Source organism: Sabethes cyaneus, chromosome 1 (assembly GCF_943734655.1).
Source record: "Sabethes cyaneus chromosome 1, idSabCyanKW18_F2, whole genome shotgun sequence".
Lineage (NCBI taxonomy): Eukaryota > Metazoa > Arthropoda > Insecta > Diptera > Culicidae > Sabethes > Sabethes cyaneus.
This window is the reverse complement of record NC_071353.1, coordinates 15,363,258-15,388,620: the sequence shown is the minus strand read 5'-3', so window position 1 is coordinate 15,388,620 and position 25,363 is coordinate 15,363,258. Positions and strand designations below refer to the sequence as shown.

The following is a 25,363-nucleotide window of genomic DNA, read 5'->3' as shown; positions in this document are numbered from 1 at the left end:
TTCTTTTGTTCGATAGTGTGTTGATGTTGATTGCCGTATGGTTGTTGGTTGCTGTGCTGTGTGGCAGATGGTGAGGGGTGTGAGCTACCACGTGTGCATTTGTATGCGTACCTTGTCCGCGCTGTAGTAGGATGCGGCGCGTCTACTATGCAATACACATGTAGCTAGCGAGCACGCCGCTGGCTGTTACGATGCGATGACGAATTCTGGTGTGGGTCGTCCGTCGATATAGTGTCGTCGTCGTCGATATTATATCGTGCCGATGAGAGCGAGAGTTGTTATTTTTTCGGGAGTTGAGCAGAGCACAAGCCGTCGTTCGTCGCCGTCGCGCATTGGCAAATGGCAATTTACACTGTTTAGTTTCGGAAAAAACTTTTCTCAGTTAAGATACACGTTGACGGGCGAGCTCGGTTTAGGTTGTGCGCTTTATGGATTTTGTGAATTGATTTGCTTACTGCTGCGGTTCCGACGTTTCTTCTATTCGGCTTAGTGACCAAAACCAATTTTTGCACGTCGTCAAAATCTCGCCAACCGCGATCACAGGTTGTTTTGCGTCGAGAATCGAAAGAGTTGTTTCCAAGAATCCATTCGCGCAGTTGGAATCTTATTTCAGTTTTAGCAGTGTTTTGCGGTGAGAGTGAAGTTTTTCGGTGGATTGAGGTGTGCTTACGGCTCGAGGTGTCCGGAAATTAGATTTTACGATTGTTGTAGCCCTTGCGGTAGTGATTATAAGGCTTAAAGTTGCCAAGTGAGCACGAGTCTGGAATAGAGGGAAAAAGTGCTGAATACAAACCACGTTGTGGCTTTTGTTTGGGTTCTGTTAAACAGCGGTGGTGCCAGGTGAAATTTTCTTCACATCGGTGTAACCAGGAATTAAAAAAGGATAATTAATTAGTGTCTCCAGCAGTTCCAGGGTTCCTTATTTCTCCAAGCAGCGGATAACAGTTCTGTAAGTTGCATTGTCGGCCTGTTTGAAAGAATGTAAAAAAAACTAGTTATTTTTGCTCATTTATCATAGCAAACTTTAGTCGGAAAACTTTCCCTATTTTTACTTGCTCCGCCACTTCCAGTAATTATTTCGCTTTTTTAAATTCAATTTAAACATCATTTCATTCTTCTATCGTCTGCTTTGAATCGCTTCCTTTAGAATGTAGTGGGTTTCTTGCATATCTAACAAACGAAAAAAAATCTACAAAGTTGAAAACTTTTACCAACAAACGCGGAAATTTATTATTGTTTGCCAGCTTCACTCGCAAATTATGAAGGGGATAAAAATTACCTGTTTTCAGTAAAAGAACGAGTAAAAAGTCATCCTCTTCAAAACATCATTAAATCCCTTACCCCTAAACCCACACTGAGTGAATGCTCAGCATCTTTTATTTCTTCCTTCAGTCAGTCAGAATGCTGTTCCCTTCGGTTCTTTGGTTGCACAAGAACAATATATATAGGTATATCCAAACTCTGCAAGTAGGCGAATATAAACATCATAATCGCGCACACATACTTCTTCGGCTTGATTAACAAAAAAAAAGAATACTGCAGACGCTTATATTAACACTCTCACGCACACATATGCAACCCAACCATCCACACGCACCTCCGGGAGTACCTTCTGTCAGCGCGAATACTGACTGCTGACAGCAGCGAGCAGCCATCCGCGTTCAGAACAGAAAGGCAGCAGCCAATTTTCTCATCCCATCTCATCTGCTTACAAATCCGAGCGAACTGCCACTGAAAGGGTCAATTATTACTGCCATGACGTTAAGCCACATGTGTAACGAGTCATCGATTACCGCTCTCGTTATTCGATGGAGCCTTTTTGTCGTGTTTTTCATCTCGTAAAATATTAACATATGCAAGAAAATCAAGAGTCAGTTTTTTCGGGTTTCGGGTGTTCCAACAGGTGGCAGTCGCCACCTCCCCACTCACTCACTGAACTAGTCAATCAAACACAAGCGGCAAGCACACAAAACACGAATGATTCAGCGCGGGGAAATTACCCGCTTGGTAACAAATTTTCCGAATTGCTGGTTGCACGGTTGGGTAGGCTCTAGGCTCCAATCAAACTAGTTGAGGGAAAAAAATCATTTAAACTTTGGGAGTTGCGCATGGGTTGGCGCTACTGGAAACGTTACCACGAATGCTAACTTCACTCCACCTGAAAAATATATCATGGTAGAAGGCTCCTTGTGACTGATTTACACAATTTTAACTGGATTGAAGTTTGTCTCAGTTCGGAGAGTTGCTAGAGTCAATAGGATCGTGGCACTAACCCTTATATTGTACTGTACTCTAACAGCTGGCTCCGGGATATGTCAAATAGCACCAGAAGATAAAGTTCCGAAACGGAATGTAACACCAAGGTTTTGCTTTGAAGCTAGTTATAGCATCGTGTTAATTATACTTTTTAATATTTATACTAATTTATAAGTCAACCATAAAATACTTCCGTGTAAGCTGAAGAGGCTCAGTTGTACTGTAAGGATTTACTAGTGGCTGGAGTCACATTTTGTTGATAGACAACTCAACGTACGGATTGGAAATTGTCTATCTGCTACCACTTACGAACAGGGATGCCACATATAATTCTGTGTTTTTTTGTTGGAAATCTGGAAAATCTGACAATCTTTACGGCGAGGAAAAATATGTGCAAAAATCTGTCCAATGCAAAACAATGAGAGTGAAAGAGATAGAGAGTCATTTTGCTGACTATTTCCGTCTCTTTCACTCTCATGTAAAAGCTCAAAAATCCGTTTATTCTGTGTAATTTGGCGAAAATCTGCATTTTATGCATACAGATTTTGTACAGGCGATTTCTTTCAAATGTCTGTTAAACACAGAATAATCTGTGCATGTGGCAACCCTTCTTACGAATCCGTCTGGTGTACCGCAGGGTAGTAACCTGGGTCACCTGTTATTCTCAGTATTTGTGAACGATGCAGCACGGATCCTTGACCAAGGTGGATAGTTCTGTGCTGACGGTTTAAAAATATACCTTGCAATTCGGCAAATTGGGGACTGTATGGAGCTGCAGAATCTGTTAAATTAATTTACCGACAAGTAGAAAGTGTAATAGAAACCAATCGTTATTGAGTGTGGAAAAATGTCTGATCACTTACCATCGTACGAAGAATGTAATCCGATTTGATAACAAATGAAAAACTACCATTTAGGCCTCACATCTCAACAACTATCGCGCAAGACAGCGGTCAACTTGGGATTATTTTCAAATTATCTTGTGAGTTTTCTTCCCTATTGCTTTAAAGCTCTTTAATATCCGCTAGTGCGTTCTAAAGCTTGCTTCATTTAGAATTGGAACAAACTTTTGCTCATATTGTGGCGCTTTTGGTGGACGGATTTGGAAGTTCTTGGCGCCCACGTGTCGGAAATTTTGTTTTCTTTACTCATGTATTTTGACAACTGTATTTTGTAAACAAACAACGAAGCCGAAAGGAGGAAAAAAATTGCGCACGGTTATTTCGAAAATTCATTGTGGTCTACATCTAGGTTAGCTAAACAGCTGAAATTGGCCAACAATACCGTATGGCGTATTATCAAACGGTATCAGGAAACATTGAAGACAATTCGGAAGCATCAAGCTAATCATCGGAATGGAACTGTCGACCGGAAACTGTGTGGTAAGATTTTGAAGACCATCAGGAGGAATCCCAATCTGTCGGACCGTGATTTGGCTAGAAAATTCGGTGCTGCCAATAGTACCGTGACGAGAATTCGACTCCGGGAAGGAATCAAGTCGTATCGAGCTAGCAAACAGCTAAACTGAATCATAAAACAGAATAATGTGGCCAAAATCCGTGCTCGAAAGCTATACGACCTACGGATGCTAACCAAGTTCGACGGGTGTCTTCTGATGGACGATGAAACCTATGTCAAGGCTGACTTCGGGCAAATGCCTGGTCAAAAATTTTACTTGGCAACGGCTCTAGGAGAACTATGTTGGGTAGTTTTTCCTAGTTGCCTTCCCCATTTCATGGCATACGTAGAACCTACTTCTTCCAGCACCAACTCGTATAGGAGGATGGTCTAATCACCAAATCAGAAACATCGATCATTTGCCGGTACTACTTCGTTGGCGCCAGATCCTAACAAAGCGTTAACGATGGTTAAGAGGTGTCCAAAACTCTTCGCTGTTCGGTACCGAAGTCGGATCGGACCTGTCGGACGTCGCCAATAAGTTACACACATTCGCTCAAAGCTGAGTCGGCTCGGTAGAGCACGTGCTGGACAAATCCCCTCTAGAGGATTGATGGGACATCATCAAAACAACTACCGACCGCAGCGTAGCGAAGAACGTTAAACGGAATCAACTGGAATGGAACAACTGATATGAGGAGTGATGGATGAGGACAACGCTGAGCAATAACGGCAAATATGCACACAGCCACGCGGGTTCATGATGTGAAAAGACTAAGGAAAAGACCCAGCAGGCCAAAATCTTCCGGGAAATGGAGAAGCAGCAGGAGTATAGACAGATTTGGAGCAGTTGGCCACCTGTAAAGGATGTCCCACATCAAATTGCATCACGGTAGAAACGCTGTAGAAAATTACCCATTGGGTATTTTCTCTTGGAAATTTGGGGTAGAAGTAGCTTAGAGTGTATTGTTTACACTGTATTTTTATCGCGGTCAGTTTTTCGAAAATTGGAAAAAATGTCGTCACCCGAAAAGCAACGCCGTGAATTTATTTTGTGCAAGCACCTGGGAAATTCTCAACTGTCTCATCATAGATGATGAGATTAACGTCCAGTCGGACTACCGACAGCTTCCGGGGCAACTGTACTTTACCGCCCAGCACAAGTTTGTTCCGGAGGTAGTAAGGAGGCAGAAACTTTCAATGTTTGCCAAAAAATACATGATTTGGCAAGGGATCTTCTCATGTGGCAAAGAGAGTGTGCCGTGTGTGACTACCGGGGCTCTAAACGGGCAGATCTCCCTCATGGAGTGTCTACAGAGGCGTCGACTTCCTTTGTTGAAGTATCACGAGGGCCACACAATCTTCTGGCCGGATCTAGCTTCGTGCTACTATTCAAAGGATTTCCTTGTGTGGTTGTGGTACGAAGCCAATGGAGTTACTTTCGTACCCAAAGGCATGAACCCCGCCAACGCACTGGAACTAAGGCCCAATGAAAAATACTGACCTATTATGAAGCAGGCACTACGGAAGCATCCCAAGGAGGTCAAATCTGAAGAAAACATGAAGAGAAAGTGGGTTTTCGTACAGAAGAAGCTGCAGCGAGATGTTGCACAAAACTTTTTGAGTGGAGTTAAGCAAAGTATACAGTTATGGTATTGACGTTGAGTAAAATAAACATGCCAAAAGCTAACTAATGGGTTATATTTTATTGGCTGAAAGTTTGAAAAGTTTGAAAAATTTTCTACAGCGTTTCTTCCGAGATGTAATTTGATGTGGGACATCCTGTATGACAATACAGTCGTCATCTGTTCGAATCTCGACTGGGAGAGGTTATGAGAGTCAACAGGATCGTAGTACTAGCCTTGCAATTGGCTGTGGAATCGAACAGCTGGCTGTGAAGTCTGTCGAATAAACATAGAAGATTATGAAATGTTATGTAGCATCAATTGATCGAAAGGTAGAAGCAGCACTTAGATGAACATCTAAATAGCGCCCAGGCAGAAAAAGTAGTTTATTTATTTTTTATTTATTTATTTTGTTTCTGTCCATCTGTTCTTATGAGTCTCTTGGGTATACATGGATCCATGGGTCCATAGGGCCCGATAGGGGCCATCCTCATATGGGCGTAAAACCCCATCATCTTTTAACAAAAAATACAATTAAACTTAACATAGTGCATTACAAATAAACATTAACATTGTCAAATAAATAAACAACATTAAACTACATAAAAAATATTATCGTCACTTACAGAATTCTTCCATTTAAAATTTTTTAATGAAACTTCTGCGTTGGTTCCCCGAATTCAAATAGGTGCTCCACCAGAGAAAACGTGCGAATACAAGCTGCAATCGGTTCGTCCATCCAAACGTAGTACGGTGCAATTCCGTATATAGTAATCAAGCAGAACGGAGAGAACATTGAGGAGCACGAAAGTTTAGCAGAGATAGAATGTACGGTGAATCATTTTCTCCATTCAGCACCTTAGCAATAAATACAGCTTGTTGAATTTTCCTACGACGTTCTAAGGTGTCAAGACCAATTAGGCGACACCGTTCAGGATACGGAGGCAGGTTCAAAAGATCACGCCAGGGTAGGTCACGTAACGCTAGACGAATGAACCTCTTATGCACTCGTTCTCAAATTCCAGGCTAGTTGATAGGGAGTCCAATAAAGGTCCAATAATTTTCCAATAAAGGTCGTACTAATGAGTAATATAGCCTTTGAACAGTATGGATCTTTAAAATCTCGTTTTTCCAGATATCCAATTTTCTAGATAAAACCGAGCTGCCGAGTTTAGAGATGATTTTCATACGATTCAAATTGAAATTAAGCTTGGCATCGAGAATAATTCCAAGATCGTTGACATGTTCAACCCTTTTGAGCACTTGATCAAAGCAAAGCCTAGGTGCTACATTCCGTTATTGAAACTTGACCTTCTGTTTTTATACGACAGTCTTCGCAGTTAGCTGTTAGAGTACAGGACAATTGCAGGGCCAGTTACTACGATCCTATTGACTCTAACAGCCTCTCCCAGCCGAGATTCGAACATACGATGACGCCAGCGTCATACCTCGAAGCCAACTGGGAGGCTTGATCATCAAGTTTGTATTCGAATATAATTGGGTTAACAATGCGATGGAATGTCATGATCTGACACTTTGCTGTACTAACGATCAACCAATTCTTGCGGCACCAGTTTCCGAAAATATCCAACAGCTTTTGAAGATTATGACAGTCTTCAATTGACCGGACAGCTAAGTAAAATTTTAGATCGTCTGCGTACACTAACTTGCATCCGTCACCCAGAAGTAATGCTATGTCATTAAAATACGAGAATAGTGAAAGTCCCACATTGCTCCCTTGTGGTACGCCCGATTTGTTTGTGATTGGTGAGGAAAAAACAGGCATTGAGTTATACGCGTAATGTTCGACCGCATAAGTAAGAGCTCAATCACTCAGCAAAATGTTGTGAAGCGCCAAGCCGGGAAAGTTCGATGGTCTATACGGTCAAACGCTGCCTTCAAATCGGTATACACTACATCGATTTGAGCCTTCTGCTCAATGTGCGAGATGCAAGTCGATATGAAAGCCAGAAGATTAGTGCAGATGGTTCCGATTAGTGGCATGAATCCGTGTTGGTCAACAGATATATAGCTCTTCGTATGCGAAACAATCACAGAGCTTACTATTATTTCGAAACGTTTGCACGTCGCTGAGAGGCTGGTCATGCCGCGATAATTCCTAATACTTTGTCGGTCGCCGCTTTTGAAAACCGGAAACATGTAATGTCGAATTTGTTTATTCAATCCGGATTGGAACTGGATGAACTTTTTGTGTTCATTTGCTCCTATCTAACAGATAAAATTCATCCAGTTTCAACCCGGATCGAATAAACAAATTCGACATAAGACTCTTTCCAGATTGCTGGAAATTTTCTTTGCTCAAATGACCAGTTGAATATACAACATAAAAGCTTTGCTAAAACGCTTGCCCAGCAATTGTAAACAACCGCAGGAATCTGATCCGGTCCAGGGGAAAAAGAAGTTTTCAATTTTTTTTTCGGCGTATATTATCATGTCCGTAGTGATTTCAAACGTACTCGAATCAATCAAATCAAGCGGTACAGATTCAGAAGCTATATCGGGGTCTGATTCAGAAGTGACGCTGTTGGCGAAGACTAATTCAAAAAATTTAGCAAACTATTCGCATGAATCCAAAGTAGATGTCGCTTCGGTGCCATCGAGGCAAACGTTCGGTTGAATAGTAGAGTGTTTACGCTTGGAATTTCTTCAACCCAGCGATATGCCCTGTTAAGAATGCCATCAATCAGCTAATGGACAAAAAATCGGCTGCGAAGTATGGCAGAAGAGCGGAGCTTATTAAGATGGGAAAATTGCACCTTGTCTGCTCCGGTTGATTGTGAGAATTTGGGATACAGGACAGCTAACGGAGGTGTAGAATGATAGGATTATCAGTCTGATCTACAAAAAAGCTTTCAAACTAGATTGAGAAAACCATCGTACGATCACCATTCTCCATGTTACTTACAAAGTGCGTAACCAAATCATCTGCCTACTCCCACCCATTGCAAACAGATTTGTGAAAAGTTATTAGACCGGGTTCATTAAAGGATGATCAACGACGAGCAAAATTTTTATGCTGTGACAGATTACAAAAAAGGCCCTGAATACAAACTCCCGTGCACCATTTGTTCGTTGACTTCAAAGCTGCGTATGATACTGATGACTGCAAAGAGCTATAGAAAATCATGGACGAGAACGGCTTTGATTCGATTAAAGAGTACGATGGTTGGGGCACATTTTGGGTGAATTCGGGTGGCTCGCTGAGTGTGTCGCGGTTTAACATAGAAGACGAAGAAAGTAAGAATTGTCGAAGCGACACTTATGCTTCCGTCTATCCAATATACGACAGCGTGTTACGCACAGACTAACCCCTCGTGCAGTGTATCCCGTACAAGTTGCTCATTAGATTGTTAGAAGTTTTCGAGAAATGAGTACCAAGAACGATTTTCTTCGGCTTACAGGAGAATGGACCATAGGGACGGAGATTGAAACTCTGAACAGTTTTATTTTGTTATTACACGTTGGTAAGTGTTAAGTGCTGCATTCAATACTTGATGGTAAACTGGAAGATGGCGAGTGGCGCAGATACATGATTGATACTACTAATAATACTACTTGGCATGCTGCAGTGAACACATAGCCAGAATGCCTGACAAAAGACCCACCAAAACTATCTTCAGTTGTGAACCAAAAATGGTCGTCGACTTCCCGGTTCGGCACCGGCACCTGGTGGATAAGCGCTGGGCAGGAAGACTCGCTAATAACTGGTGTTCCAAATGAGCCAAATGAAATGAATGAATCCAAATGAATTTTGCTGCCAGTTGGGTTGACTTGGTGTTTTTAGTCTGCATTGTCGTTTCGTAAAGTGTTCGATGAGTAAGTGGATAGGGAACAGGCCCTGTGATGATAATTGGCAAGTAAGGTTTACTTGGAGTTTTAGAGTTTTTGGTGGCTTGTAGAAGTAGTTTCTGGTACAGTAGAACCGTCTTCTAACCGAACAGAAGAAACAAACTAAACCCGCCTATAGGAGTGGTTTGGGTAAACAAGACAAAGCGAATGGACTCTTTCGGAAGTGGCGCATATAAGCTATCCGCGAACTTTTGAATGACGTTTTGGTTCCATTTGTCTTACAACTTCTGTCTTCAACTGTCTTCCAGCCGTAGTTTTGAGTCGTTGCATAACAGTGTTGGCTTATCCGTTATGTTTAGTTTTTAATAATTCACTCGAGCAAGGCATATTTCCTAATATTTGGAAAAAGTCATTTGTGTTCCGGGTATTTAAATCTGGCGATCGTCATAATGTGAGGAATTACCGTGGAATCACCGGTCTCTGCGGCATCTAAATTATTTGAAATAATTTTAAGTGGAGTGATACTGTCCTGCACTAACAACTATATTTCTACGGCTCAGCACGGTTTCATGCCGGCTTCATGTCGGTCTGTCTGTACTAATCTGTTAGAATTTACATCAATGTGTATTTCGCAAATGGAAGACAAGAAACAAGTCGATGTTATTTATACAGATTTAAAAGCGGCATTTGATCGAATTGACCATACAATACTATTACGAAAACTATCTCGGCTTGGTGTTTCTCAACAAATGGTCAAATGGCTGTGCTCATATCTCAGTGATAGAGTATTGCGCGTAAAACTCGGCTCCAGTATTTCATCGGTGTTCACTAATAAGTCCGGAGTTCCCCAAGGTAGCAGCATGGGATCTTTGCTTTTCTTGTTGTTCTACGACGTCACTTTATCGCTTGATATTGGCTGCAAATTAATGTACGCTGACAACCTGAAATTGTTTGCTCTCATACAAAACATTGACGATTGCCACCGAATGCAAGAGTACCCGAATAAAAATGTATAGCGAAAAAACATTAAATTTCACTGTTACAAACATTGAAAAACTTTGAAAAACCACATTGCAACAGTGAAAATCTTGGTAAAAGTTACACTGAAGTTACCATGAATATCGCTGTTTTCACAGTAAATTTTAATGGAAACCGCCAATTTTACAGCGAATAAGGGGGTGATTAAGTGATGTAACACTAAATTTTTCGGCTTTTTCCCATACAAATAAAAACCAAAAACAGTAAAATTTGTGGTACATTCACTATAAGTTTTACACTGTTTTACAACGAAGTTACAATGAAATTTAAGATAAGTTCTGCATAAAAAAATGTAGGCTTTCGGATTATTAGGACAAAATAAAACCGGCTGATTAATTACGGTATTTCATGTTTTTGAAAAGGTATGATGACAATGAATTTGATAGGCTTCGAACTATTATGATTTTCGAGCCGCATTCATCGCTCATATTAGGAAAGTATTAGAGGTCAGTACACCTACTTAAACAAATTCCGCTTTTTCCCATTTACGCCTTATCTCTATCTGTTAGATCCTATCGACTCTTTATTTCATTACTGTCTTCTATCGTTCCCTCTGTCAATTGTAAACACCCTTATTCTTTTTTTCGTTCGAACATTCATTCGAAAGTTAAACCGATTCGTATTCTTGTTTTCGTTCGAATCAATTCGAACGTTCGAACGCCCCCTTCCTTTTGCTCATACGAATATGAGAATAGTGCTTCCCGATTCGTTCGAAGCAAACTATTCGTACGAATGCAGGATCCGGCTGTAAACAAGAATAAAGGTGAACATCTACCGTTGTAAAAACTTAATTATATGCCTGACACCTCATTCGATGTCAAGACGTACACAACGAGGTTGGTCTATTCCATAGGAACGGAGTCTTTCCCCGAACACCCGCGTTAAGAATCGCGGCTAATATGTTGACAGACGAACAAGTAAGTCGCAAGCGCCTGCATAGTGTCGTCGTCCCGTCAGTAAAACGAATTAGATTAAACTTCTGGCTCGTCGGTTTCTACAGTAGACGGAGGAAGAGACACAATTTGTGTGTACAAATAACTCAACCTGCCAAGGATTGGACCTTAGATAGATTATTTCCTGCTTCGAAACAATTTGCATTGTTGCCGAATTATATGAAAAAATTTCCAAGAACGGTACAGTGAAGTTACAGCATAAAGTGTTGTAAACAGTAAAATTCATTGTAATCGTAAAGTTTTTACATTAATATGAAAAATTTTCTAAGAACGGTACAGTGAATTTACAGCATAATGTGTTGTAAACAGTAAAATTCATAGTAACCGTAATGTTTTGCCTTTCTACTATATAAATATATAGTATAAAGGTATAGAAATCACTTGGAAAACCGGAAATGGAAAGAAGGTCCTGCGGGCCGAATGTTATATACCATTCGACTCAGTTTCGAAAACTGAGCATTTTCTGTGTGTGTGTATGTATGTGTGTGTGTGTGTATGTGTGTGTGTGTGTATGTGACGCTTTTAATCTCACTCACTTTTCTCGGAGATGGCTGGACCGATTTTAATGTTCTTAGTGTCAAATGAAAGCTCTAGGTGTCCCATTGGTCGCTATTGAATTTCATACTGATCGGACTTTTAGTTCAAAAGTTATGTATAAAAATACGAAAAATATGGGACTTCATTATCTCATAGGTCCCTTAACCGATTTGAACAAAATTGATTGCATATGAAAGAGGAGCCTTGCAAACCCTTAACTTCCAAATTTCATGACGATTGGACTTGTAGTTTGAAAGTTACATAAAGAAATGTGAAAAAATAGTATTTAAAACATATTTATGTAACATATAAGCATTAATTTAATGAAAAACATCACACATTTTATGATTATTATTTAAACGAAACCAAGTTATTTAAAATCGGACAGTTCATTCAAAAGTTATTCAAACTTTAACACTTAAGCACCGTATATTAAACCGTTAAAACGTGTGAAATCAAAACATATCAATCAAATGTTGATTGTATTCAATGTATGAGATGTGTGTGATGTATGTATGTATATATGTATGTATGTATGTATGTATGTATGTATGTATGCATGTATGTATGTATGTATGTGTGTATGTATGTATGTATGTATGTGATGACAATTTGCAATTTTTAAATTTGCATTGAAATTCAAGAAAAGTTAGAAACATGTCAATTGTCTGAAGTTTTTGAAGCCTCTTAGTGGAATACGAACTCTGAAATTAAAGAAAAGAAAAAACTTTTACCGACTAAATTCCACTATTTAATATTTATTCGCGACAGATACGTATACGCTTTGAAATAAGACACTGATGAAGCCTGCACGTCGTAGGCGAACTACGTATCTGTCGCAAATAAATATTAAATAGTGGGATTTAATCGAAAAGTTTTTTCTTTTCTTTGATTTCAGATTTCAATTGTCATTTTCTTCACTTGCTGTTACTCACAATTGTACAAGAAAAGCAAAAAGCGAAGAAAAGCAGTTTATTTAAGCATGTAGGTATAAGGGTGTATAGAATCAAAAATACTAGTGAGTTGATTTTTCCAAATAAATTTGTACAAATTTCAAACAAATTCTGCGCATCAATAGATGCTCTTTTCAATCAATAGATACTAGAGCTTAGAAATGTTATATGAAAAATAGGAAGTAAACGTTGCACGGTAGACATTTTGTAAGATTTGTTTTCGTTAGTGATATTTTAAAGGACAGATGTCATGTTTTAATAAATAAATCAAAAAAAGACAAGCACTGGGAATCATATCGATCGTATTTCCCATTATCAAGCATGTTTATGGCGCAGCTTTGGCACTATTTTTCGACCTCATCTTGTTTTCCTAACCCTCTAACATTGTAAAAACGATGCGATCAAGCTAATGACTATCTTTTCATGAAAGTACATTCAAAAGAAGCTTAAGTTTTGATTTTCATGCAAAAATAATTATCTGAAGGAGCGCTAGCTAAGAAATAGTACCATTTCTCGTTTTCATATCTAATGCTCTATTCAGTAATTTTTTTTAATTCAGATATATTGCAAAATTGAAGCCAAGCAAACCAATAGTAAAATTTTGAGATCAATCATTTTGTTGTAGATATCCTTTTTCTTCAAAAGCGAAATATAATGATAATTTTTCTGAACTCTTGTTTTTCAAAGATGCTAACTTTTGAATGCATGGTATTAATATCAAAATATCAAAAAATCTGCTATGAACAAATACTTCATATTGTCAATTCAAAACAAGTTTCGTATGTGACTCTGACGCCCGATAGTTAAGGCCGTCTGTATAACGGGTCTACAGGGTTAATTTCTAATTTTCTATACATATTCATTCAAGTCTGTAAAAATTATCTTTTGTGTTTACATTATTTTTCTATAAATATTATAAAACTAAATAGGGTGTTCATCAAGTAACATAAATGACGCTTACATGTATTTACGCACCCAAGGAAAGAAAATATAATTCTACACAATACGTTGTGAATTTTACTGGCAAATAAGGATTTTGAGGAATACGGAACGGATATTTAAAAATATAGTCTAATATAACATCTATACATCTACAATTAAGTTCCTGAGAAATTAAATAATGATTATTGTGGCAGTAGAAAGGCTAGGTCACGCCGCTAGGTGGATTAATTCGGGTTTTTACATTAATATTCGTTATGCATTTCTACCCGGGTAGCTCGATTGATTTGGTGAATGATTGCAAAGTTGCGCAAAGTGAACCAAGTTAGTGATCTTGGCGTCTTACTGGGCCCAAAGTTGACGTTTAACTTACATTGCGAGCTAATTATCTCTGAAGCATCTCGGCAGCTTGGATTCATTTTTAAGATTGGACGAAATTTTGAGGATCCGCATTGTCTAAAATCACTGTATTGCGCCCCAGTTTGTCCGCGGTTGGAGAATTGTAGTTTGGTGTGGTTCCCTATACAGCTAAAATAGAACATACGGATTGAACGCGTGCACAGAAGATTCATCCGACTTGCTTTACAACATCTTACATGGCTAATGGCATCCAGATAACTTGGCCCCTTATGCAGATAGATGCCGTTTACTGGAACTTAGCACACTAGAACGTAGACGCAAAATGCAACAAGCATTATTTGTAGCCAAAATTATCAACGGCGAAGTTGGCTCTCCAACGCTATTAACCATGCTTAATTTCCGGGCATCACAACGACCATTGCGCTCAATCGGAGTATTGCAAACGCAGTTTCACCGGACTGCATTCGGTTACAACGAGCCAATTACTGAATGCATTAGAACTTTTTCGAAGGTGGAGGAACTGTTCAATTTCGGTGAACCAACGCACTGGTTTGCGCACAAGTTACGTACTTTTGATTTTATTTAACTTTAAGTTTTATTCATGTAGACAAATTCAAGGTCAGATCAATTATCTCAAACGTTACGTCGTGGTAATTGGAAGGCCATGGTACGCTGGAGACGTCACGAGAATGCCGGACGGCAGTGCAATGAAAACAAGTACTTAGTTCTCCAAAACCCACCGAGAACAGAAACAGAGGGCCTGTTCCATAAGCACACAGTTCCATCTAGACACACAGCACAATTTTGTACGCGTTGGTCAGTGTCATTTTAACAAAATATATGGCAGTAATTTCAATATTTTAATGACTATTCGTAGCCAAGTACCACAAGGTAGCTCGAACAGTTTGTAATCCAAAACTCTGAGTCAAACATCCTGCTCAACCCGTGTACTTACGCTTGCGTCGGGTGTCCTTCGTGCCTGAGCGAACGAACCGCCGCACCGCACTGCGCCGAACCGCACCGCATCGACGTATGTGCTGTAGGTATAATATGTTTTGTGTGGTCCACCAACAAAAGCGCATCGGCCGAACCCACCTTCGACCGGTCGTTTAAGATTTTAAGTAAGTACGGCCCCGGCACCATATTTCGGCCAGTCGGCTGACTGCTGCCCTGCCATGCCGCGCGCCGTAGCACTGCCGGGTTCATAAAATTCGGTGCAATGCCAGGAGGAATTTTTATTATCCGGCATCGTCGCTCCTCTATTTGTCTCCTGCTTTTATTTTGAGCAGACCCGTCGCACGCGGTCACCGGTTTCGCGACATTATTTACAAAACTGCTGACAGTTTTGTTTGTTCTGCCGTTCCATGGGTTGCGAAATACTGATGTGCGCTGCAATCGGTGGTTTTTTCCGCAAGTCGTGGGTTGTCCACTGGATTGGATCCCGAGGATTCTGAAGCGCACCAGAAGGGATTGTAGCCGAGTGGAAATTTAACGCTCCTCTTCAATCCGGATCGTTGTTTCGCTGACGATTACACACACACAGGTTGTGGCTCGATTGGACCTAAGAATAAAATCGCAACTGTTGCGTCTCGCAACCACGATTGGAGGGTCCACTTCCTCCTCCAAAGTCAATGTTTGCCATGTCTGCGGCGTATGTTTTTCGAGCAAGAGTCAAATACCTACCACCGGGGATTGACTGCCCAGCCAAACGGTGGTGGCACACATAATGTTATTGTTGTTTGATTTCGAAACGCAGCATATTTGTGGTCTCGTGCATTTGCTCGACGGCTTCAGCGTTCGTAACTTCTGCAAATGACCATCTTACTGTTGAAGGAGCTTTGTGGTGATTGCTTACGGTCCCGAGTGTTGGTTATTGCCCAATTCAAGTCAATATGAATTGAGTAATAAATATTTTACGAGTACCTACTAGATAGCTGTGTTTGGGTTCGTGCTTTTTTCTTCAATTGAAGACATCCCAGGAGAAAGGTGATGTATCATTGGTACACAGCTCTGTTTTCCCGACTTTTGATGCTCCGATTGCTGCTACTCCCACGTAGAACTTCCCGTACCTATACCATGCCCGTCCACAGGTTTTCTATTAATAACGTATCCAGACAACTTTGCTAGTTTTCAAGAATGAAAATCAGAATTTGAACGCTAGAGAGTTCAGTTGCTGCCGGCATCGGTACCAACCAGCCTTCCTAGGGTGGTTCCAAAACAATCTCTGGAGCGTCAGCCTAAAAAATGGTGGCATTTTACTGAACGTCAGTGAAATTAGGCGCATCGAATCACGCACAATTGGGGTGTCGAACCGGACCGACCCACCCAAGACGGTTCGACGGAGCTGAACAAAGTAACACACATAGACATACTGTCGGTGACAATTTTCACGTGCTGCTGCTACTGTTGACGATGCCCCGGAACCATCCACAGACACGTCGCCGCGTCTTTGTGTGTGGATACCGTCGTGGGCGGTGGTACGGTGGTATGGCGATGGCGATGCCCATGGTGCCGGTGCTGCTGTGGCGGCTAGGTGATTTCGTTGGATGGGAAAATTTATTAATTGTTCGAAACGACTACTACTGCTGCTGCTGCTACTGGTGCGGCTGGCTGGCCACGTTTTAAATTTAGAACTTTCTCTGGTTGCAACCGCGAACGCGAGCAATCCCATGGTGCCGTGAATTCGGAGATTCGGTAGGAATCTGGTAGGTAACTCTGTTCTGTCCTGTCGCGCTGGTTTCTAAGCAGATTTTGGTCCGCTTCTAATCGAGCAGCTTTAATTGCTAATTAATTGACGATATCAGCTTGGCAGAAGGTGGTTTCTTGGGGCGGTAGATGTGTAGCAGTGATTTGGAGGTTTTGAGACATTTTTTGTGATTATGATGTGTCGCCGCGGCAAACTGTCTGAAGTTTAGTGGATTTAATACGGTCGTTTTCGTTAGCTAGGCTTAATTTTTTGCGATGAAATATTGCTTTGGTTTGTCTTAGGAGAGAAAAACCCATGAAGAAGAAAGAACAAACAATTATCTGCCTTATAAAAAAATTTCCATTAAAAAATCGTGGTGTTTTTAAATTTTTTAGTGATACTAAGATTATGATAAGATTTTTTCGTTCTCTTCTTAAATATGTACAATTAATACAACATGCAAAATATCGCAAGCCTAGTTCTGCGCTTTCTACATATCAACGAGAACTTCCAAATTTCAAATTTTTTACTTTAATCTAGGAAACTATATATACATATAGTTATTGTTTTGAGAATGTTAGAATGAAAATATGCGATGTGGAGAAACTATCTAGTCGCTATCTCCAAATCAGGAACAAAATCAGACATCCGCTACTACCGTTGAATAGCGGAAGAGCGGAACGCAAACAAATTGCTCGCTTCCAAGATGGCCTTTCTGACCCTATTCGAGTCAACTTTGGGGTTCCCCAAGGTTCCCACATAGGTCCACTTATTTCCATTTTACATGTAAATTACATTTCCTTTATACTTAATCACTCAACAGTACTGGTATATACAGAACAAACTTTCAGGCGCTCTTGGTGGACGGATTTGAAAGTTCTTGGCGCCCACGTGTCGGAAATTTTGTTAGCTTCATCTATATATTTTTTAACATTCCGCAAAACGACTGTATTTTGTAAACAAACAACATGGAAGCAGAAAGAAGGGCAAAAATTGTGCACATTTATTTGGAAAATCCATTGTGGTCTGCATCTAGGCTAGCTAAACAGCTGGAATTGCCCGAAATACCGTATGGCGCATTATCGGTATAAGGAACGGTATAAGGAAACATTGACGACGATTCGGAAGCCTCAAGCTAAGTCATCGGAGTAAAACTGTCGACCGGAAACTGCGTGGTAAGATTTTGAAGACCATCAAGAGAAATCCCAATTTGTCGGACCGTGATTTGGCCAGAAAATTCGATGCTGCTCATAGTACCGGGAGGAAAATTCGACTCCGGGAAGGAATCAAGTCCTATCGAGCTAGCAAACAGCCAAACCGAACCATAAAACAGAATAGTGAGGCCAAAGTTCGTGCTCGAAAGCTATACAACCGGGTGCTAACCAAGTTCGATGGGTGACTTCTGATGAACGATGAAACCCATGTCAAGGCTGACTTCGGGAAAATTCTAGGTCAAAAATTTTACTTGGCAACGGCTCGGGGGGAATGCTCCAAACAAATTTAAATTTGTGTTTGCCGACAAATTTGCACGAAAATTTATGATTTGGCAGGGCATTTGCAGCTGTGGCAGAAAAACTAAAGTTTTCGTTACAAATAAGACTATGACGTCGGAACTGTACCAAAAGGAGTGTCTCCAAAAACGAATTTTGCCGTTCATTCGATTCCACCACCATCCCGTGATGTTTTGGCAAGCTGTCATTATGGCAAAGTCGTCCAAGAATGGTATGCAGAGAAAGGGGTCTAGTTTGTTCCGAAAGACCTTAACCCCCCAGCTCCGCCCTATTGAGAAATACTGGGCAATCACAAAGAGGAAACTCAAGGCAAAGCGAAAAGTTGTCAAAGACATCAATCAGATGAAGACCTGGTGGAATAAGATAGCCAAAACGATGGATGAAGAAAGTGTGCGCCGCCTAATAAGCCATATTACTTGAAAAGTTCGAGAATTCCTTCGAAACCGTGACGAATAATTTTATCTGTATTTTTTCTTATGTATGAAGAAAATGCTACATTTGTGTAAGAAAAGATCTTGAATCTTTAGCATTACAGGATTTCACCTTAAAGTCCCTGCTAAAGCGATAACGGTTTTGAATATTTTCTACATTTCGGACGATGATTACGAATATACCTCATTTAACCATACGGACATTAGCTATAATGGACAATCTGCCGTTAGTTTGCAAAAGGTTCGATCGACTCAGTGTAAAAAAGCATTGCATCATCCTATAAGCGGATTACCTAAGAATGGCCCAAAGTCGTTGTGCCAAATATTTTTCTGCCAAACTGTCCCTTATGTTTATGACGATGTTTTTAAAGGAAACGACGTAATGGCAAGCATCATTATGCCAAATGAATTCATGTTAAATGGACGGCTCCGGATTTCATTATGGATGGGTAAACTATGATTAAATACTGATAGTTATCACTTTATCAGTAAGGTTTCACTGTTATTGATGTTTAAAGATACAGTTACGTCGTCTCGTCCGAAAAATCAGTTAGATTAAACTTGTTGGTCGGTAGTTGTGTACGATAGACGAGGATGACAGAATATGTCGCCGTTTCCATCAGTAGCCTAGAGCCGGGGTGGCTCGTACTGTTTCAAGCAGTCGTCTCCTTGATCAACTCGATCTTGAGCCATTCGTCGCCAATTTCCCAGTCATTTCAGAAGCCGCGAATCAATTTCGACTTGGTCGAGCCATCTTGCACGTTGAGTCGCCCTGTTCCCGGTGCCGGAGGGGTTGTTGAAGAGTGTTGCTATCGCGACGATTGTCCTTACGATGTGCCCAGCCCACCGTACCCTATCGACTTTCGCCAGATGTACGATGAGAATCTCTCCAAGCAGTGCTCATGATTCAAACGCCTCCGCCACACTCCGCTTTCAGTTTGTACTCTACCATAAAAATGACAGGTTGTTAAGTATCTTAACAATAAAAAAATCAATTTTATCGCGAACAAAAATTCCCTTTATAGTAAAAGTGATCGTCCTTTTATGGTAATTTTTTGAGGCGAAAAAAACCAAAATATAAATTAAAAAGGGAGTAAATTTGTGATGAAATTTTGACAATTCTATTGCATAAAATAAGAAACAAAAATATGAATAAAATTTGAATTTAGGGCGTTTTTACAATAAATTTACCATTAGTTTCAACGTCCACAATTAAAATTGTTATAGATGGATTGTTTCTACCACAAAATTTAATGTATTTGTTTTTCGGAAGCTAACTAAAATATTAGGTGATACAACTAATTGTCTCTCAAAAACAAAAAAAAATATCATTCTAAATTTTGATATATTTTAGCTCTTCAAGACTGGCGACTGTGCATTTGTTTCTTGACGGATTACCCAGATTTTCGAATTAATCGTTCAAATTTTTTTCTGCGATTTTAATGAAACAGCAGTGACAACTATTAAGAGAGAAAATGTTAATTCCCCATACAGTTTTCTGCAATTTTATTTACCTCCCAAGCACAGTCTCATTTTAAATATTTTATTCTAGACTAGCTGACCCGACAAACTTCGTATTGCCACAAATTAACCTGTGTTGTACATAAATCATGAATCTCGGATGATCTCTGTCACTATCTCGAGTTTTGCAAGCCCCCCAGTGGGCGGCGCTTCCGACGGCGGGTCACCGGCAACACTCGCGACCGGCTCGTCCTGAATGATCTAGTGTTACTATAGATAGTTTTTGTGGTCTTGTTATTGATTAATGTTTTATGGAAGAGTCTCGAATTTCTCGAGTTGGATTAGTTTTTGAGTTTCGCAAAAATTTCTGTTTTATTTGTATGAGAGTCCATATCCCCCTACCAGAGGGGTGAGAGGTCTCTAACTATCATAAAATAAATTCAAGACTCAAAAATCTCCTACATGCTAAATTTGGTTCCATTTGCTTGATTAGTACTCAAATTATAAGGAAATTTGTATTTCATTTGTATGGGAGCCCACCCTCTTAAAAGGGAAAGGGGTCGTAATACACCATAGAAAAAAAATTCTGCCATCTAAAACTCTCACATGCCAAATTTGGTTCCATTTGCCTGATTAGTTCTAAAGTTATGAGGAAATTTGTATTTCGTTTGAATGGGAGCCCCCCCCCCTCCTAAAAAGGTAAGAAGTCCTAATTCATAATGGGAAAAATGGTTGCCTCCAAAAACACCCACATGCCAAATATGGTTCCATTTGCTTGATTAGTTCTCGAATTATGAGGAAATTTGTATTTCATTTGTGTAGAAGCCCCCCCTCTTGAAGTGTGGAAGGATCCTAATTCACCGTAGAAAATATTTTTGCCTCCAAAAACCTCCACATGCCGAATTTGGTTCTATTTGCTTGATTAGTTCTCGAGTTATGGGGAAATTTGTATTTCATTTGTATTGGAGCCCCCCCTCCTAACGTGGGAAGAGGTCCTAATTCATCACAGAAAAAATTCTTGCCTCCAAAAACACCTACACGCCAAATTTGGTTCCATTTGCTGGATTAGTTCTCGAGTTATGAGGAAATTTGTATTTCGTTTGTATAGGACCCCCCCTCCTAAAGTGGGGAGGGGTCCCAATTCATCATTGTAAAAAAAATTGTCTCCAAAAACACACATATGCCAAATTTGGTTCAATTCGCTTGATTAGTTCTCGAGTTATGAGGAAATTTGTATTTCATTTGTACAGGAGCCCCTCCTCTTAAAGTGGGGAGGGGTCCTAATTCACCATAGAAAATTTTCTTGCTCTCGAAAACCTTCACATGCCAAATTTGGTTGCATTTGCTTGATTAGTTTTCGAGTTATGAGGAAATTTGTATGGAAGCCCCCCCTCTTAAAGGGGAGAGGAGTTATAATTCCTCTTATAAAGAGGGGAGGGGCCTCAATTCACCATAGAATAAATTCTTGTCACCAAAAAAAACACCCACCTGCCAAATGTTGTTCTATTTGCTTGATTAGTTCTCGAGTTAGGAGGAAATTTGTATTTCATTTGTACAGGAACCCCCCCTCTTAGAGTGGGGAGGGGTCCTAATTCACCGTAGAAAATTTTCCTGCCCTCGAAAACCTTCACATGCCAAATTTGGTTCCATTTGCTTGATTAGTTCTCGAGTTATGAGAAAATTTGTATGGAAGCCCCCCTCTTAAAGGGGAGAGGAGTTACAATTCCCCTTATAAAGAGGGAGGGGTCTCAATTTACCATAGAATAAATTCTTGTCACCGAAAACACCCACATGCCAAATTTGGTTCTATTTGCTTGATTAGTTCTCGAGTTATGAGGAAATTTGTATTTCATTTGTATAGGAGCCCCCCCTCCTAAAGTGGGGAGAGGTTCTTATTCATCATAGAAAAAATTCTTGCCTCCAAAAACACCTACATGCCAAATTTGGTTCCATTTGCTGGATTAGCTCTCGAGTTATAAGGAAATTTGTATTTCGTTTGTATAGGAGCCCCCCCCCCCCACTTAAAGTGGGGAGGGGTCCCAATTCATCATAGAAAAAAATTTTGTCTCCAAAAACACACACATGCCAAATTTGGTTCCATTTGCTTGATTAGTTCTCGAGTTATGCAGAAATTTGTGTTTCATTTGTATGGGAGCCCCCCCTCTTAGTGGGGGGAGGGGTCTCTAACCATCACTAAAACCTTTCCTGGCCCCAAAAACCTCTACATGCAAATTTTCACGCCGATTGATTCAGTAGTTTTTGATTCTATAAGGAACACAGGACAGACAGACAGACAGACAGACAGAAATCCTTCTTTATAGGTATAGATAGATTACGTGAAGAGCGAATTGATTCGGGTTTTATGCATATTGAACATTACACTTTAGACCAATACTAAAACTTGTGTTTTCATTTAGAAACCACTTCCCCACTCTCTGATAGCTTCATGAGGTTGGACATTAAAAAATAATAGAAGACATGGTTTCATGAATTGGCGCTCATAGGTTCGGACCCCGAGGCACAGCACAGGATTTCAATCAATGCAAGTTAAAGATTCTACTTGAATTTTCATGCCTCTATACCTCATTCATTTGGGTGAAGTTGCGTATTCTTTCACGATTTCTTCGTAGGATATATTACTGCGCAGAATTTGGAACATGAATAAAAATCTGTGCCATAATCTGCGTATTATTGTATCGCATTTTTCTAAGGAAAGCAATGCATGCAATCACTCTTTTTATCTAAAACATGACTAAAACTAATTATTCTTTCTAATTATGCTGGGTAATTTGATCATTGCAAAGAATTTCGATCATAAATTTGGTAATTTTCTAGTAGGACCATCTTTTAGCGTTGGTGCTAACGACGATGTTTTCTGCTATATAAAATACTTTCAGCTTCACGTTAAATTATTTGGCACTCAAATATTATGGCCTGTTTGTGAATAATGGCGTAATATTCAACAGACATTTATAAAAAAAATAACGCAACGATCATAGTTATGCACAATGTTAAAAAATACTTATATAAAGCAAAATGCGCAGAATTAGGAGCTGCGCAGAATTTGGAGCGGTCACGGTACTTCGTTTTGGCGGTGTTAATGGAGTCCCAATCTCGCCGCTTCCCTTTTAAAGGGGCTGAAGGCCTCTTCCACTGCTCTACGGTTGATTCCGATGATATCGATGTCATCCGCAAAACCAAGACGCATGTGAGATTTCGTGATGATAGTTCCATTCCTTCCAAGGCGTTATTGAATAGCAGGTTAAAGAGTGCAGCCCCTTGCTTCAGTTCATCCAACGCCACGAATACGGCTGAGGTCTCACCCGCTATTCTAACGCTTGATTTGGACCCATCCAGCGTCGCACGAATCCGCGTAACTAGTTTCGTTGGATAACCATGTTCTAGCATTATCTGCCACAGCTCATTTCGTTTGACTGAATCGTACGCCGCTTCTAAGTCCACGAACAGATGGTGTGTTTGCAAGTTGTACTCCCGGAACTTGTCTAGCAACTGACGCAGGGTAAACATCTGATCCGTCAGCTTGGTACTCGCCGACGTAGGACGCCGCCTCAGTCTGCAGAACAGGATACGGGAAAGCACCTTGTAGGCAGAATTGTGCAATGTAATTCCTCGATTGTTTTTACACTCCAGTCGATTACCAGTTTTTACAGACAAACGAAGTACCAATACGGATAAACATACGCGGGATACAGAGTTTTTGAACTTGGGAAATACTGAATCAAGCAGTAGTTTGTTAGCAGTAGTTGTGTCCTATAAATTTGTTTGTCGAGCTCAACTCTTAAATGGAACAAATGCAAAAAAAAAGACAAACTAAACATCTATAAAAGACTACGGCAGTTTGAAATGGCTTTTTATTTCATTACTACAATCGTGGCAATGAAGGGGTATAATAATTCTCTGAAGTTGTAAGTTAAAGTTAAACATTAGAATGTTTACTCCAACGTAACTCGATTTCCTTGAAAATTCCGCTATCGATTTGTTTATTGTGTGTGAATTGTAAATATATCCAATATTTTGACTGACATATTATCGCTACAGTGAAGAAGCTCTCTTACGAGTTGCAGCGGGTGACGTAATTGTATGTTGTTGAATAGTGCAAGCCCTCCGTCAAATCCGTCATTACACGTTCTTTGGCAAAGTTCATACTTTTAGTGACCCCGCGTTCCATTGTCAACCGAGAAAAATAATCGGTTAAAAATGTTTAAATTTTATTACGTTTTTTACGGTATTCTGAAAAAAAATTATGATGGAATATACAGTCAGTCCACAATCATGGATCACACACAATTGTGGATCATTTTAGCTTTAGCTGCTAATTTCCGTTTAAATATCACCTATTGATTGATCAAATTGTTAGTGCTACTTATAAGTAACAATTTTATCGATCAATTAGTATTCGCGCATTAATTGGCAGAAAAAACTAAAATGACTCATAATTGTGTGTGACCAATGATTGTCGATTAACTGTACAATTACGTATGTTTACGTCAACAATAAAACTAATTACCTATATCATATAAATTATTTTTAAATGTTTTCCATAGAATTCATAATTGAGAAACACTTCGTAAAAACTCATTTTAGCTTCGCAACTTTGTAAGCCCGAAGCGAATAAATTTAGGAACGATTCACATAATTGGTTAAACGGACTAAAAAAATTCTCAGAAATCGATTCCACCACCGTACCGCCGCCGATACGTCACCTCCGTTTGTCCCTTCCGTGCTTCCTCGTCGACTGCCGATATATTCAACAGGCTGCAATTTTGCGATGAGCTCAGCATGAACCGGTACCGGCGGACGATGCTGGCTGGTGAAGTTTACAATAATTGTGTGTGACGAACTGTGCGCGACTCAGTCAGCGGCCGTCTCGCTAGTCACGAACGGAATGGAACGGAATGGCAGTTGATGCATATACTAACTGCTGGGTCTGTTGTTACTGCTGTAAATAAAAATATCGCTGATTAAAGTAAATATTTAGAGAAGGCACATTAAAAAAAATGTCGACGCTTGTGTCGTCGTCCTGTGGCTGTATGATCGGTAACGAAATGGCAAACGATAATGCTACGTTTATTACCATTTTTTTGCTGCAATCGCCGGTACCTTCCCGGGCAATAACACGCGCGGGAGGCCTGTCGAATCCTGTGGTACCTGCTGGTGGGATGCTACTTTCATTAGAACCAGAGATCGGTGCGCTGCTTGTGACACATGTTTCTTTCCACCGTAACCTACGTGCTGTTCTCGGGGCCGTAAATCAACGACCAACTATCGATGGATATCGCGCGGTAGGTGTTTACACTAACAGACAGGTTTCATGCAGAAATTCCGTATCTATTTTTCGTTTAGAGATACCAATACAGCAGCAGCGCCAGGAGGTAAAAAATTAG

General features: G+C 40.2%; 1 protein-coding gene across 5 annotated transcripts in view; it reads left to right on the top strand.

Annotated features, from left to right (window-relative positions):
- Positions 1-229: 229 nt before the first annotated feature.
- LOC128745571 (polypyrimidine tract-binding protein 2) overlaps positions 230-25,363 on the top strand; it is a 556,866-nt gene continuing 531,732 nt past the window's right edge. For 3 of the 5 annotated variants that reach the window (XM_053842646.1, XM_053842649.1, XM_053842645.1), the window contains exon 1: positions 230-949. The gene's annotated coding sequence lies outside the window, so the exon portion shown is untranslated. The remainder of the gene's footprint in view (positions 950-25,363) is intronic. The other 2 variants (XM_053842647.1, XM_053842648.1) reach the window with 1 other exon arrangement.